A 16,170-nucleotide genomic window follows, 5' to 3' on the forward strand; every position below is an offset into this window, starting at 1 on the left:
GTTTGTAAACCGTAAAGTTCTATCACAGGTATTACTTTTTGTTATCTGATTTGGCAGAGGAATGCAAGATCAAACTAGGTAAGAGAATAAAGAAGGCCTGGTAGAAAAACTTTTCTAGGTACCCAGCCCTTAAAAGACCTCACAGAAAGAGTAGCAAGATTACAAAAACTCATACCCTGTGGAGGGTACCCACTGGGCCATCAGAGGTCACTTTGGTCAGTCCCATCCTAGCAAATGTATTATTTTCCATTTGCTCCAGTTGGTATTGGTGGTAAGAGGTGAAGGGGGACAAACCAGACATCTGGTGCAGCATGAAACAGAAAGATCTATGTTTCACCTTAAAAAAAAAAAAAAAAACCTGTGGGAAATAGTGGGAGAATGAAAAGATATAGACAAGTGCTTGGGGCATTTCAGCTGGTGAGTGAGAAAGAGAGAAGCAGCCCCAAGACAGATGCAATCCACACCCTCCATCTGTAATCAGAGTGGCTCATATTCAGAAAAAAGTTTGTCCTCCCTCAGGGGAATCTTGAAGGCTGTCAATGTTCTAGCCATGAGAAAGCAAAAAATCTATACAGAACGTTCCAACATGTGGAGGCCTGATAGAGCTCAGAGCAATGTTCTGTGGGAGTCTGACTCTTGCAGGCTTCTCACTTGGTGCACTAGAAATGTCAGCAGGAGGCATGTTTCACAGGGGAGGGGAAGTGGTGTCTGAACCTGCTCAGAGACAGGCCTACTGCTCATGATTTAAGGTGGCAGAAGAGCGGGGCAGTTAGGCAAACCAACTGTTAGTCAAACAACCTGGGTTCAGGTCCCAATTCCAATTCTTACTAACTTCACCTGTGTGATTTGGGGTTGCTTAATTTTGCTAAATTGCTTAACCGTGGTAACAAACTTGTCTAAGCTTCATTTCCTGATCTGTAAAATACAGGCTAATAAGAGTACCTTCCTCAACAATGTTGAAATGATTAAATAAGATAATGTGTGTAAAGCAATTACAAAGTGCCTGGCACAAAGTAAGCAATCAATAAATGTTTGTTATTACAGTATCGTTTCAAAAGGCAAGTTTACTAGCTTACCTAGTTCCTTGGGTCTAAAGAATAGGAAATTAGAGTGGAAGAGAATGAAATCTTTTTCTCAGCATCAAACATAAGAGACCTATCACACTCACTGGCAACTGAGATAAATTTCAAATGTTTCTGTTTTATGAACTATTTTAGATAAGTTGAACACACATATAAAAAAGCAACAATCTCAGTGACTAAATACCTACAATCACAGCTGTGTTTGGATTCCAGCTCCACCTCTCACTAGCTCTGTGTCCTTGGACAAGTCACATAAGCTTTGTACCTCTGTTCCACATTTGTAAAATGAGGATGATAATAACAGTACCTACCTCATAATGCTGCTTGGAGTAAGGATAAGATGAGACAATGTATGTCTTAGTACAGTCCCTGGCAAATAAAAACTGATTAATAATGACAGGTATTATTGTTTCCTTCACTGCAAAAAAAAATAATAATAATCAGAGGGCTATTTTTTAATTAAATTTAAAGCCCACTTCTCTGAGTAAGGAAAGCAAAATATACTGCCTATTGTGAATCAGTTCTTGCTCTCATCAGAAGCAACTTTTCTTCTCTGAAGAAAATTTGTCAGTTTTCCCTAGAAAGATTGATTTACCCAGGGTATCATAACTTTTTTAGATTAGACCACCCTACAATCTGGCTGTCATTATTATGCTTTAACTAAACTATGCAGGAAAGTTATCTGGGGTAATTGAAAAATTTGAATTGTCTTTGGGAGCTATGATTAATATTCCACCCATATTTATGCACTGTATTTTATAATTAAGTCATAGCCATAAAAGCAGTAAAGAAAATGTCTCAAAAAAATTCTAGCGGGCCGAGCCTGTGGCGCACTTGGGAGAGTGCGGCGCTGGGAGTGCGGCGACGCTGCCGCCGCGGGTTCGGATCCTATATAGGAATGGCCGGTGCACTCACTGGCTGAGTGCCGGTCACAAAAAAGGCAAAAAAAAAAAAAAAAATTCTAGCAAAAATCAAACAAAACACATTTGCTTAAAGCTTTGTCAGTCTTACAATAATTCATTCCACATATTTAAAAAGTTTGCTAGTTTAGTAAAATTAAGCAGCAATGAAATAAAAATACATATTAAGGACATCAGAAAATATAAATACACCCATTCATTTATTTATTCAATAAACATTTCTGAATGCCTACTATGTGCCAGACACTGCCCTCTGTTTTAATATCAAATATACTGTATTTGTTCACTCTTACAAAGTTCTTTTATTTGTCATTATCCACATTTCATTCAAATTTTCCTGTGATCTGATAATACTGCCATCAGGATGAAATCAATTAAATATAAAAACCCTGTCACTTTAAGAATTTGTAATGTTTTTCCATTAACATTCCTCTCTGGTTTTATGTACTTGGTCTGTGCTGTGGGATGTAGCATAAATTATCTGCCTTCAGCAAAACGAACAGCTGAAATGCACGTCTGCCTGACAGTGCTTGTTAGGCCATTAGCTACTGGGAGCACACACTACTAGGGATTGTCTGCCTTTCAGTTGCCTGAAGAAAGTCTTTAACTAGTTCAAAACATGAGTTTGGTCATCTAGTACCCAAAACAAGTCCAGTATTGTAGCACCATAATTAGGGGTTAATTAACAAACATGATGAAAACAATCCCAGGATGTTTAAAGAAAAGTATCACCACAAATGAATGCTTTGTGCTTTACTAAAAGCCAGCAACAGGATAGAATGAAACAATATTTTTAACAAAATCCTTCTAACACAGCCTAAGATTAGTATATTTTTAAAATAACATGAAAATGGTTGTTATTTAGCTAAGAAGTATTCTTCAAATATCACCTCTTTCAGTCTCTTCACATCATTACGTTCGTGTGCTTGCTGTATCTGGAATACCCTGCCACACCTCTCCATCTCCCCTCCTATCTCCACACCATGCCTCATGGAAATCTTTTTCAGCCTTGCGCAGCTCAGCTCAGCTCAGATTCCCTGCACCCTCCCGCCCTCACCCTCACCTACCACCACAGGGTGCTTTCACATGGCCCTGGCCAGAAGAAATCTGAGCACCCAGAGAAATCTGGGCACCAATTCATTGCCCTTCTGACCTCTCTTGCACCGTCTCCTAAGCCACCTTGTTTTATAGTTATTGGTTTCCATATCTGTCTCTTCAACTAAACTTTTGAGTTTATTCATTTTGCACTTCACACAGTGCCCCCTCCAAATTCTCCTAAGGATCAGGAGAGTGAGCCCAGTGAATGCATTCACACTTAATGTGCATACTTCAATTTTCTTATCTAGCAAACGAGCATAATAATATCTGTCCTGCCTAACTGGAGTTTGTCATGCCATCAAATCAGATAATAAACGTGAAAGTGTTCTTGAAAACTACAAGTACTACATGTTTTGTCATAATCCATTTGGGTTGCTATTTTTAAAATATCTTAGACCAGGTAACTTATAAACAACAGAAATTTATTTCTCACAGTTCTAGAGACTGGGGAGTCCTAGATCAAGGCACCAGCAGATTTGGTGTCTGGTGAGGGCTCTCTGCTTCACAGGTGGTGCCTTCTTGCCGTGTCTTCATGTGGTAGAAGGGCAGAAAGGCTCTCTGCAGCCTCTTATTATAAGGGCACTAATCCCATTCCCAAAGGCCTTACCTCTTAATATTATTTGACTGGAAATTAGGTTTCAACATATGAATGGCGGGGGTTGGGGGAAGACACAAACCTTCAGACCATAGCACATTCGCTGGCAAGCAATTTGACAGTATTTATCGAGAGCCTTAATTTTTTCATTTTTTCTTATTCACTAGTTATACTTCCAATTATCAATCCTAAGGAAAAACTGTAAACATGAAATAATTTTCAGTACAACTATGTTCAAATACTATGTATAATAGTAAAAAGTGTGAAATAATTTAAACATCCAACAAAGTGCCTTAGTAAATTACTGCACATTGACTTGATAAAACATTATACAACCATTTTTAAATCATAGAAATTATTTTAAAAGATGATATAATTACAAACATGAAGAATGTATAAGATCTAGTGTTAAAAGAAAAATGTAGTATCAAAATTGTACATCTACTTTGACAATGTGTAAAGAAGAAACACACAAAAAAAATTTGGTTAAGGGAAGTACAACAAAATACGAATAAAAGATTTTTAGGGGTAAGAAGATAATAAGTATTGTCTCTTCTTTATATTATTTTGTATTTTTGAAATATTGCAAAATAAAGACATATTACTTTGAAAATATAAAGAAAAGTAAACTTTGAACAGTAGCTAAAAAACTATATAGATGCAAGCTATTAAAATTGTGTCTTTGGGAGGAGGGAAGAGGAATGGGTAAGGGGTCATGAAAATCGACTATAATGTATATTGAGAAGTTAAAATAAAAAATAAATACATGAAGCAGAAAGCTGATTTAATTGTAAAAAAAAATAAAAATAAAATTGTGTCTTTGGATTGTATCACTTCATTATATATATGTAGGCTCTAGGATAGTTCATTTTCTTAAATAAAAATAAACTAATTAAATTAAGCTATGCTGTATTTAAGCAGTACTTGGTAGACAACCAAGGAGAAATTTAAACCATATTTCTTCTGCCCATACTAAGAAATAACTTCAATAATTTTAATCAGTGAGTAAAAAAGTCACTCCTCTTTTTATTACTTAGATATGTTGTCACTCACTGTGAGGACCTGTCTTCTAGCTTTATATGTGAGTCATAAATGCCCTAATGTTATTTTTAAGAGTATTTCAGAATCTGCAGTTACCTTTTACTTTCACATCTGAACCTTATCCTTCTTAAATAAGGTTGTTCTGTTTGAAAGAATCATATTTGAGCATGTGTTCAGCAAGCTTAAGTACTTTTCTAGGTCTTGAGCAAATGTCAAGGTTAACAGGGTTTTCAAATGTAGTTCATGGTACTAAATGTTTCCATACTGGATAAATTTTTTTTTTAACAGAAAAAGAGGAAGAAAAGAAAGTGTCTACTATCTATCAAATCTCATTTCATAAAGTCACATTTTGAACATAAGTGATTTTATATTATCTTAAATACAAAATTGCAAATATTTGCTTCTCATTTTCAGGTACTTTTCATGTACCTTGAAAAGCACATCTCTTTCTGGAGGTTACAGTTCTCTTTCTGTTTCTAGTAGTACCTGTACTGATTTAACTTACATAAAAATAGTCTTTATTGAGGAAAAAGGAAATCAAACCCTCGAATTTATTCCAAACCTAAATCTTCCTTTTAGAGCACTTGAATAACAAAGCTGCTTTATTTGACTATGCCATTGCTCTTTCCCAAGTTAATTTTATTAATATGCTTTTTCACTGAATTTGTTCACTCACATCTAACTGACCCAAATGCTTTATCAAGTGCCCAAATCAAGTCAAAGATAAGAGCTGCTAGTGATGCTATTTTAAGAGGAAACAAAATGCACTGAGTCTAAACCAGCTCCTATTCTGTCAAAATGCACCATATCTTTGGCACGTACATGTTACATGTTACCAATAGGAGAAACAGTGACAAGCTGACAATGTAGCTCATTCCTACTGAATGATTTGACTATTTTATCTATGGATATGCACTGAAACTTTTTAAAACAAAAATATGGGTAATACATGAAACCACATATTTTGATTCACAACTAGGGAATTTAGAAATTACTTGCTAGCTACAGATAATCATCTAGGTCTTTCAAGGACAAGAAGTGTCTCTTTTACTTTTGTATACCCAGTATCTAGCACATTGCCTGCTCATTGTAGGTGCTCAATAAATGTTTGTTAAACTAGTGACCCAGTAACGTAATTGACTCATTGAAAAGCAATTGCCAAGCTGTACCACATTGCAATAGGCACTGTGGCTAATTAGCTCAGTTTATTTGTGCAAGGAGCTGAGGTCGAGGACTCAATTTTCAAAAGGGTCTTTTGGCCTTGTTCTAGTCACAATTTCATATCTTGTTCCAACAAGCCATCTCTCCCATGAATGCAAGGAGAATTAGACAAGCAGAGGGATAGAAATAGTTTAACACAGTTCATCGCCATTCTAAGACAAATAATTTAGCAATTAAACTAATAATAAATGAGCTGTGCATCCTTTTGATACGGAAATTTCCAATATTTCAGTATGTAAGACTTGGTTATAAGAGGAAAATAATAATGTTAACTACTGACCTTTAAATTAATCGAACTAATATCCAATATCTGTCTCACTTTTATTATAACTGGAAAGTTTGTCACAGAGTTCCACTTCTAAGGATAATTGCCTTTTTGTAATTGCTATGAAAGGGCATTTAATTCAAAACATTTGGGGCCGACCCTGTGGCTCCCTCGGGAGAGTGTGGCGCTGGGAGCGCCGAGGCCGCAGGTTCGGATCCTATATAGGGATGGCCAGTGCACTCACTGGCAGAGCGCGGTGCGGCTGACACCAAGCCAAGGGTTCTGATCCCCTTACCGGTCACAAAAACATTTGGTTAATAAAAGGATTTCTATTTTTTGGATAAAAGTATTTCAATAAAATACTTTGCAAAATAAATAATTCCAATAGATGTAAGACATATAGCCTAAAAAATATACCTTTTTCAAGGACCTCCAAATAAACTTCTATCATGAATGGAGTTTATGTCACAGGAGAATTTTAATTTGTATTCAGGATCTCACTAGCTTTAATATCTCAAGAAAGTCAACCAGTTTCTGTGTGCACATTTTCTCGCTGTGAAAGCAGAGATAATGCTACTTCTGCTTCACAGGGGGTTCTGTGTGAATTAATTGGTTAATGTTCTTAAAGCACTGCCTAAGTGCTAAATGTTATCATTAGTGTACATTGTATATCTCTTTGCAATTATCTGCCACCTTAAAATGCTATGGCTTGTAAGGGTGCCTCTCTGCTGGAATACTCACAAAGGTTAGAGAAAGTTCAAGAAATTTTAAAAAAAAGCATGTGGGTTAAATTAGGGTAGAAGAAAGGGAAATTTGGAATTTGGCACATTTTATTACATGCTTCTTGTTACACCAAGTTACACTCTGTTAGTCCATTTTGGTTGCTTATAACATAATACCTGAAACTGAGTAATTCTTAAAGGAATGCAACTTATTTCTTACAGTTTTGGAGGCTGGGAAGTCCAAGGTCCAGGAAACACACCTGGTGAGGGCCTTCTTCTGAGTGGTGACTTTCCATAGCAATGCAGGGTATCACAAGGCTAGAATGGGAAGAGCTCTCCAATGTGCTCTCTATAAAGCCACAAGTCCACACCCATAATAACTCATTATTACATGAATAGATTAACCCATTCACAAGGGCACATCCTCATGATCCAATTCTCTCAAAAGCCCCATCTTTCAAATATCAAAATCAGATTACCCACCCTCTTAACAAACATAGTTACAGTGGAGATCGAGTTTCCTACACCTGAACTTTTGGGGGACACATTCAACCCATAGCACATACCTCTTGAAATTGTAGATCATTATTCTAGAAGAAAAAATTTAGCCACACATATTTGAGTTCAAAATATTCTATGTAGTTTTAAGAAATCAATTTAAGGGCCGAGCCCGTGGCGCACTTGGTAGAGTGCTGCGCTGGGAGCGCAGCGACGCTCCCGCCGCGGGTTCGGATCCTATATAGGACTGACCGGTGCACTCACTGGCTGAGTGCCGGTCACGAAAAAACGACAAAAAAAAAAAAAAAAAGAAATCAATTTAACATACAACTAAGCAATTAAATTGTGCATCAAGATAAAGTTATAATTTATTTTATAATTTAATGATTAACTATAACAGTTATATGTTTAATCTGATTAATTGAAAGAGTCTGTCTGATATCAACAAGACCAGATCCAACAATGCCTATCTTTGCTTTTACTGCTGTTAATGTCTTAGAACATTCTTTGGAAGAGAAATTCTTAAATGCATGGAATGAAATTTCAACTGAATTAATAAGAACACCAATAATAACAGTTGTTATGATACCTTATGTTTGTAAAATGATTTATAATTATACCAGCTGGCAAAAACTATGAAGTGTTTGAGACTTTACCCTATTTGCAAACTAACAGGCTCCAAGTTCCATGGATGCTGGCAGAGGATAAGAGATTCTTAGATGAGAGACAAAGGACAGTTTGTCATTCATAGCAATAGCAGTACCCAGAGCATCTTCATTTTCTTGTACCAGTTCTCCAAGTCCCAATTCCCACAGGGTGACACAATGAAGGCCAAGAGACAGCTGCACACACAATGGGTTGTATTACAGGAGAAGAACCCTGAGCTTAGAAAACCCCAGTCTTTTCCTTCTGCTCCAGAGAAAGACTTTCTCTCTTCCAAGGATGTCTGCTATGCCAACAGTCATGGAGGGGGGGAAAGTCCAGAATAAAAGACATACATAAATGTTAGAGAACCATGGAGAATTATGACCCAATGCTAGGGTGACAATATGTCCTGGTTTGCTTGTGACAGTCCTGGCTAATACCTATTGTCTCAGCTTAATTATTAACAGCACCCCCTCTCACTCTCACAAGGATCCCAGTTTGGACAAGAAATTATACAGTCACCACACTTAAAATTCCTAAAAAATTTCTCTGCCTGGTCAGAGTACTGCTGAACTTGACAGGTCAATCAAATAGCAAAAGAGAATGGAGGTCAAAAGGGGTAAAGTCAAATCATCCATATCATTTTAATAATCACTAAATGAAGAGAACTTCAAGCACTGATTTAGAAGGAAAGAGATTATTTCAGGAAAAATAAAAAGCTAATTTGATCATTAAGACAAACCACTAAAAATGGCAACTAAAGCTTTCATGTGGCTGGTGTAACAGTTATATTATTTTGCCCAAATACTTGTCCATCTTTACTGAGAAATCCCAGGTAATTTTTACCCTAAGTATCCCTGAAACTAAAAAATTTTCTGACTTTCCATTTTACTTGTAAAGAATACTATAAATATCCAGTGCCTTATACCTGCCTCCAGATAATCCTCTCCTGCCAGGCTCCCCATCCTCTCTCACCCCTTCACAGTTCAAGCTAATTGACTTCAACAGCATTCCATGCCTGTCCTCATCCCTTTCCCCTATTCCCCCACCCTTGGGCTCAACTCTGACCCCTGTCTCTACAATCAATTATGACCTTAGACAATAGTGGTTTAGTGAGTTTTAACTCAATACTATAGAACCAGGCTGAATTTATCCCTTCTGACTGGCCCAACTAGCCTAGTTCTGTAGAGAGCACTTTGGCCTTATTCCAAAGGGCTTCGGTATCCATCCAGACCTCCATTTATGGTAAGTCAATCCTTGACAGTCTCACTCCCTGAACTTGGATTGGTATTTCAGTCCCTGGGGATTGGGACCCTGCCAGACTCTTGTCAGGCTCTGCGCAGAGAAGAGAATCCTGCATCAGATCCTAAGTCCCGAGGCAAGGATATTGTAATGCCAATTTGACCATACGGATTTCAGACGCACCTGTGCTTTGCATGCCTGTTGAAGAACACCATTATCTCCACATGGGACTTTCAAGGTATATATAATTTTACTGGCACATCTTCCACCTCATATACCATGGACAGCCAATCAGACTGGACTTCCTCTTTAAACCTACCCAGAGTCTCTCATGATAATGACCATTTCAAAAACCTCTGTTCAATTACAGACCTATTCCTTACCATCCTGCCATTTGTGCCCCAAATGGCCTGTTCATACTTGATTCTGTTCTGACACATCACTAAGAATTTCTGTATTGCTGTTGTCCTTTCACAACTATACCCAACAAATTAATTAAAGTGCGTGTACTTCCTTCTTCATAAATTTTCAATTCGTATGAGTTCTTGAGTTACTTAAATCCCAGTGTAAAATAAAATTATACAACTCCATAGAAAAAATTGTATATGTATATATAATAATTGCAATTACATAAAGAGAAAAATTATGGATGTGAGCAAAGCCTAAACAACTACCCACAAACAGCAATGCATTTTACAGACAATTAAATAGTTAAGTTAGAATGATATAATTTTAGGTTTGTGTTCTTTTTTAAAAAATATTCGTTTTGTATTTTGAAAAGGAAAAGAAAATTATAATAGTTATCATAATACTTTACAGGCATGCTGAGGTAACTCAATGAAATATACTGTAGTTATTAATGCTTCCTTTTTAATAAGCTCTTCCTTAATCATATTTTTGTTTAATTTTATGTTGACTTTAGAACATACCTCCCTTCATATGCACACGTGTGTTTTCCAGAGGCCCCAAAAGGTTAACAACTGTTATGTATCATTATATACTAACAGTTTGGCCTAATGGATAAGGACTGAATCAGCATCGTAATATCTTCCTCTTAGTTCTATGGCCCTGGCAAGCCACTTAACATCTATAACCTCTGCTTCTCTTTCAAAAAGAATAATAACAATTGTTGAGTTGGGAAAATATCTATAAAGTATATTTATATTAAGATCCTTCAGTGAAAAATGAGAAACAAATGTAAACTAATATATTATAAAGACCCAGTTCAGCTAGCTAACTTTCCTAGTATAATACATGAAATTCTTATTTGATAGAAATGTGTTCTCAGAGAATATTGACTATCGAATTAGACTATTAGTATATTAAAACACTGTGCTAAATATCAGAATATTCTGACAAATTTTAAATGAGAAACATAGTATGACATGTAAAAACATAATTTTTTCCATGGGTCCAAGTTAGGATGTGCAGTTGTAAAGAAAAAAATTTCTTTGAAGAAATTTTAAAGTTCTTTTAAACCATGTGGGAGTAATTCCACAGATTTATCAACTGTAATGATAAACTTAAAAAATCTTGCTTTTTCACAAGTCATTGAAGAAATATTGCAGCAAAGGTTAATTACCTTTCTACTGTCTAGAAAGTGTTGACTTCAAGCTGTTAAATGAGTGAATAGAGATCTATTATGACTTCAACAAGATTATTCACCATGGGGATTACTGCTATTAACAGTAGGAAATGTATCATTTAAAGACATTAAAATTGAATGGAAATGTTTTTCAACTATTTAAATAAACGTCCTTGTTCTTTACTTCACAATAAATTTTGCTTTTGATAGATCTTTCTTGTAGGAATTTATGGAAGATTTTCCCGGTAGTGCCATTTCAGATGGCTTTTATATTTTTTAACCTCTGTATTCCAATTTCTGTTCTATAGAGACAGTGGCAGAGAAGTTATTAAGTTGGTGTAATTTAACAATGTTTGCAATCTGATATATGAGGACACTATTTCAGCTACAACATTATCCCAGTCTAGCACTATCAGCCAGGTATTTATTTCAAGAGTAGACAAATTATTTACATTCAAAGATCTCTGATACTAAATTTGTTAGCTTTCTTCCCATATGTTCTAGATTCCATGTAGGGAGCTTGATAAAATATAAAACATATGGGTCAATATAAAAAGAAGAGAACAATCTCTGTATTTTAAAATCTTTGAAAATTATGAAATACTCTCTCCAAAAATCAAATCGGTACAGATTTAAATTTATGTTTATTTCTAATGCTGGCCAGGGTGCAATGAAATGGACGCATATGTTCACTCCATTTTGGAAAGTAAACTGATACTTCCAGGAAAGTAATTTGGTTGTATGAATCAAGAGCCTCATAAATAACCTAACCCTTTGACCCAGTATTACTACTTTGGGAGTCATCCTTGGGAAGTGATGCAAAAGGTTGACTATTTACCCCCAAAGATGTGCTAAAGATATTTATAAAAGCAAAATGCCAGAAACAATCTGAAAGTCTAATGAAAGCAATGCTTAAAGCAAATTACGGTAATAGAAAGAATGGAATATATTTTGTAGTTATTAAAAATCATATGTACAAATATTTTTAGTGACAAGCTAATATGCTTATAAAATGAAAGAGGCAGGATATGAAACTGTATGTGAAGGGCTAGCCAGTTAGCACAGTTGGTTAGAGCATGGTATTAGAACACCAGCGTCAAGGGTTTGGATCCCCACACTGGCCAGCTGCCAATAATAAAAAAAAAAAAATTGTATGTGCTCTGTGACCTAATGATCTAAATAGGAATAGTTGTAGGAAAGTGGATTTTAGAAAAAGAAAGATCAAGCGGGAATGTTATTGACAAGTGTTATTTCTCCTTATTAAAAACAGTGTTATTTCTTCTAATTTGAGGAGACTGTGGGTAAATTTTTTCTGGTTCTAAATTTTCAGTATTTTCTAATTATTTTATAACAAGAATGTACTATTTTTGTAATCATAGAAAAATAATGAGTTGAGAACTGATAGCAAATAAACTTTATTTTTTAAAAAACAGGAACATGGAAGAAAGTTCTTCATATTTGGTCAAATTTTTTAAAAAGCAGATTATCTAACAGTGGATATAGATTGATCCTATTTTAAAAAAATAAAAACATAGTCAAATTCATAGAAATGAAAAATAGAAGGGTGGTTGCCAGTGGATGAGAGGAAGGGAAAATGAGGATGATGTTTAATAGATATAGTTTCTGTTTTGCAAAATGAAAAGTTCTGGAGATCTGTTGCACAGCAATGTGAATACACTTAACACTACTGAATTGGTGTTTAGTGTGCTTAAAATGGTTAAAATGGTAAATTTTATGTTACGTGTTTTGTTTACCACAATTTTTAAAAGTATAATTATACCAAAATTAGTATGTATGTGGGTGTGTATCAGGATAAAACATCTAATTGTTAGCAAGAACAGTTGTTAGAAATGGAGAAAGGGGATGGCCAGGAGGGTTTGTTGTTTGTTTTTTTACTTTATATCCTTCTGTATAATATAAATATTTTCAGTGAGCTGGTACTACTTTCACAATTTTCCAAAAAAAAATTGGGATGAGACCTGTGTGCGTTCATGATTTCTTGACTCTAATTGCTATAACTTCCAATGAATGAGTAATGAGTTAAGTGACTTGTATCCAACTTAATAATCAATAGAATATGCAGCCTGCAGATCAAAGCAAGACTGGGAAGCATTTAAACACATGTATCATTTCCCTAAAAAGTTACCTGACCTTTTAAATCAGCTTTTCAATGGCAAAGTACTGGGTAGATAAAGAAAAGATTATTGTACTTAGCGGATAGGCCAGAACAGATAAAATTTAGAAATTTACTGATCAGTTCACATTCGAGTATAAGAATAAAAATTAAATTGGAAAATTTTTAAGTACTTATTAAAAATTACCTATATAAGATGAGCTAATTAATCAATAGCAGAAACATGATCATTTGTAATCACAATTTGTATTTCTATTTATGGCTGTTTTATTTACAGCAACAGTGACAGATAAAGAAAATAATTCATTCATCAGGCTTTGGTGATCATATACACCTGCTCAAAGTGCTGGAAATCAGTGTCAAATTCTCTGAATATACTAACAAAGAACATTCATTCATTTATTCAGTGAGTCTTCCAATAAACCTTTATTGAGTAGTTACCACTCTCTGTCAGGTAACATGTGAGTCTATAACAACTAGAATACAGTTTTACAATATTTGCTGGCTATCACCTATGTACTTAGCACTATGCTAAATATGGTGGCAATTATTATAGAGGAATGTGGACAGACAACTATCATTTCTACAGAATCAGCATTTAAGATAGAACTTTAGAATTAGAAGGAATATTAAAGCAATGAGTCCTTGCTTTTTTAGTTAACACTTTTTTAAATGAGATGATTATTCTATTAGATATTTATTTTCCTTAGTGACCTTATTTGAGAAAATAAAACATTTGCAAACATGTGGGAGTTTCCCAACTTTATTTTAAAACTTTACAAGTGCATGAAATCCAAAAGTTTAGAAACTATTGTCCTAGAGGTAACAGAGAGAAAAGTATATATTTAATTCTGTAAGCAATTGGAACAGTCTCATAGTAGTGGAATGACAAGCTAGGAGCAGTATAATTGAAATGGATTAGAGGCTTATTATTTGTTGACATCTCCTTAATAGACTTTAATAAAGGTAATTTAGTAAAATGTAAAAAATGTTTTAATATAAAAGGAGAAGCTACTGATAGAATAATTTAAATAGAAAATATGAAATACAAATAGAATGAGGATATAAGCTTCGATGATCCAAACTATTTCCAAATACACACACACCCACCCATACAACCCAGTGACAATAAGGTCAGCATGTGTGCACTAAATTGAGATAGTAGAATCAATTCAATACATTATGAATATATTCTGTTCGACTCTGATGTTCACAAACCTAAGGAAAAGAGTATTTTCTCAAGTGTTGCTCTATTTTTTTTTAAACTAAGATGTATTGTTATTTAATGTTTTTGTAAATGGAATTAGTAATACCCCAATTTTAATTTTGGAGCATGACAGTGACCCAAAATTAATGTCACTGCCTTGGCTTTCTTGAAGTATAAAATAAAAGAAAAAGTAAAGACTGATAAAGCTGTTGTTTATTTTGTGTGAATGTACCAAGATCAATCCTACAAATCATAAAGTGAATCTTTGGATTACGGAAGACAGCATCTGCCAGGGTTCCATTTTTTAAAAACTAGCATTTCTATAGCTTTCTTTGTTCTTCCCTTGCCATAGGCAGATGTCGTACACTGTTTAGAACATCAAATAGTGGGCAACTAGAAGTGGCACTGCTATGGAAGGTGGGTGCAGTTGTGGGCACCCTGGTGTGATCCCCCTGCTTGACTGGTTTGAGACACCAGAGGGCTTCATGCTGGTCCTTGAGAGGCCTTTGTCTGCCCAGGATCTCTTTGACTACATCACAGAGAAGGGCTTGCTGGGTGAAGGCCAAAGCTGCTGCTTCTTTGCCCAGGTAATGGCAGCCGTCCAGCACTGCCATGCCCATGAAGCTGTCCATTGTGACATCAAGGATGAGAACTTCCTGATAGACCTCTGCTGGGGCTGTGCCAAACTCACTGATTTTGGTTCAGGTGCCCTGCTTCATGATGAATCCTATACTGACTTTGATGGGACAAGGGTGGACAGCCCCCTGGAGTGGATCTCTGAACACCAGTACCATGCACTTCCAACCACTGTCTGGTCACTGGGTATCCTCCTCTATGACATGGTGTATGGGGACATTATCTTTGAGAGGCTGAGCTCCACTCCCCTGCCCTTATCTCCCCCAAACACTCTTCCCGGCCCTCACTGGAGGACCCTGCTGGACCCCTGGATGCAAACACCAGCTGAGGATCCACTCCTCAACCCCCCTAAAGAAGGCCCACCCCCTTGGCCTGCTCCCTGCTCTCCTAGGCCTGGCCAGGCACACACTGGTCAGAATAGCCATCCCATGGCCATGCCACAAGGACAGATAGACATTGGTTGACCTGGTTTTACAGTTCATTAAAAATCCAGTATTATTAAGGTCAGGAATTGGGAATGAGGGGTCAGAAGACATAAGCCAAGTCTGCCCAATCCCCATCCCAATCCTGTGAAGGAGCCTTCCTCCCAGAACCTGGGGTCCCTTATTCTGGAGGGGGGACTTCCTTGCTTCTCATTTTGTTAAGGGTGTTTATTTGGTTAGAGTTACTTCAATTTTGAGCCCCAGGACCTTTATTCTAATCACTTGCAACCCCATACTGGCACCTCCTACTACCACCACACAAACTTAGTTCAAATGCTCTTGCGTGGTTAAGGGTGCTTTCCTTCCAGTACCCCAGCAGCTCTTATTTTAGCAAAGGGACCCTTTCCCCTAGCCTAGGGTCCCATATCAGGACTCAATAATTTGACTATCGAATTAGTAGCTTCATTTTTATTTCTCTTCTAAAATATGTATATCACCTCTGATTTTCTTCTTGTACCATTTTTCTATTGAAAAGCTACTCTCCATTTTTCTTTTTACATAAGACTCATCAACCACCTGCTTTGTGATTATCCTTTGAACACATCTCTTCATAATCATAAACTTCCGGACATTGTATGAGCTATTTGATTCTAGGCTTGATCTTCAAGGAAACTTTCCAGGGTGCTGTAATTTTTGTTTCTTGAGTGAACCTGCCTGGAAACTAACATCTGCCCACTAGAATTAAGTCTTTGTCTTCAGCAGCAGTTCACAACCTCAATGGCATTAGAATCACCTGTGTACCTTCTTAAACTTGTATAACCCCAGCCCAAACACAGTTCGATTAAAATTAGAAATTT

General features: G+C 36.1%; 1 pseudogene; it reads left to right on the forward strand.

The window, feature by feature from the left end:
• Positions 1–15,355, forward strand: part of LOC134380956 (serine/threonine-protein kinase pim-2-like) — a 49,162-nt pseudogene extending 33,807 nt beyond the window's left edge.
• Positions 15,356–16,170: the final 815 nt, after the last annotated feature.

The sequence above is a fragment of the Cynocephalus volans genome, chromosome 6 (assembly GCF_027409185.1).
Source record: "Cynocephalus volans isolate mCynVol1 chromosome 6, mCynVol1.pri, whole genome shotgun sequence".
Taxonomy (NCBI): Eukaryota; Metazoa; Chordata; class Mammalia; order Dermoptera; family Cynocephalidae; genus Cynocephalus; species Cynocephalus volans.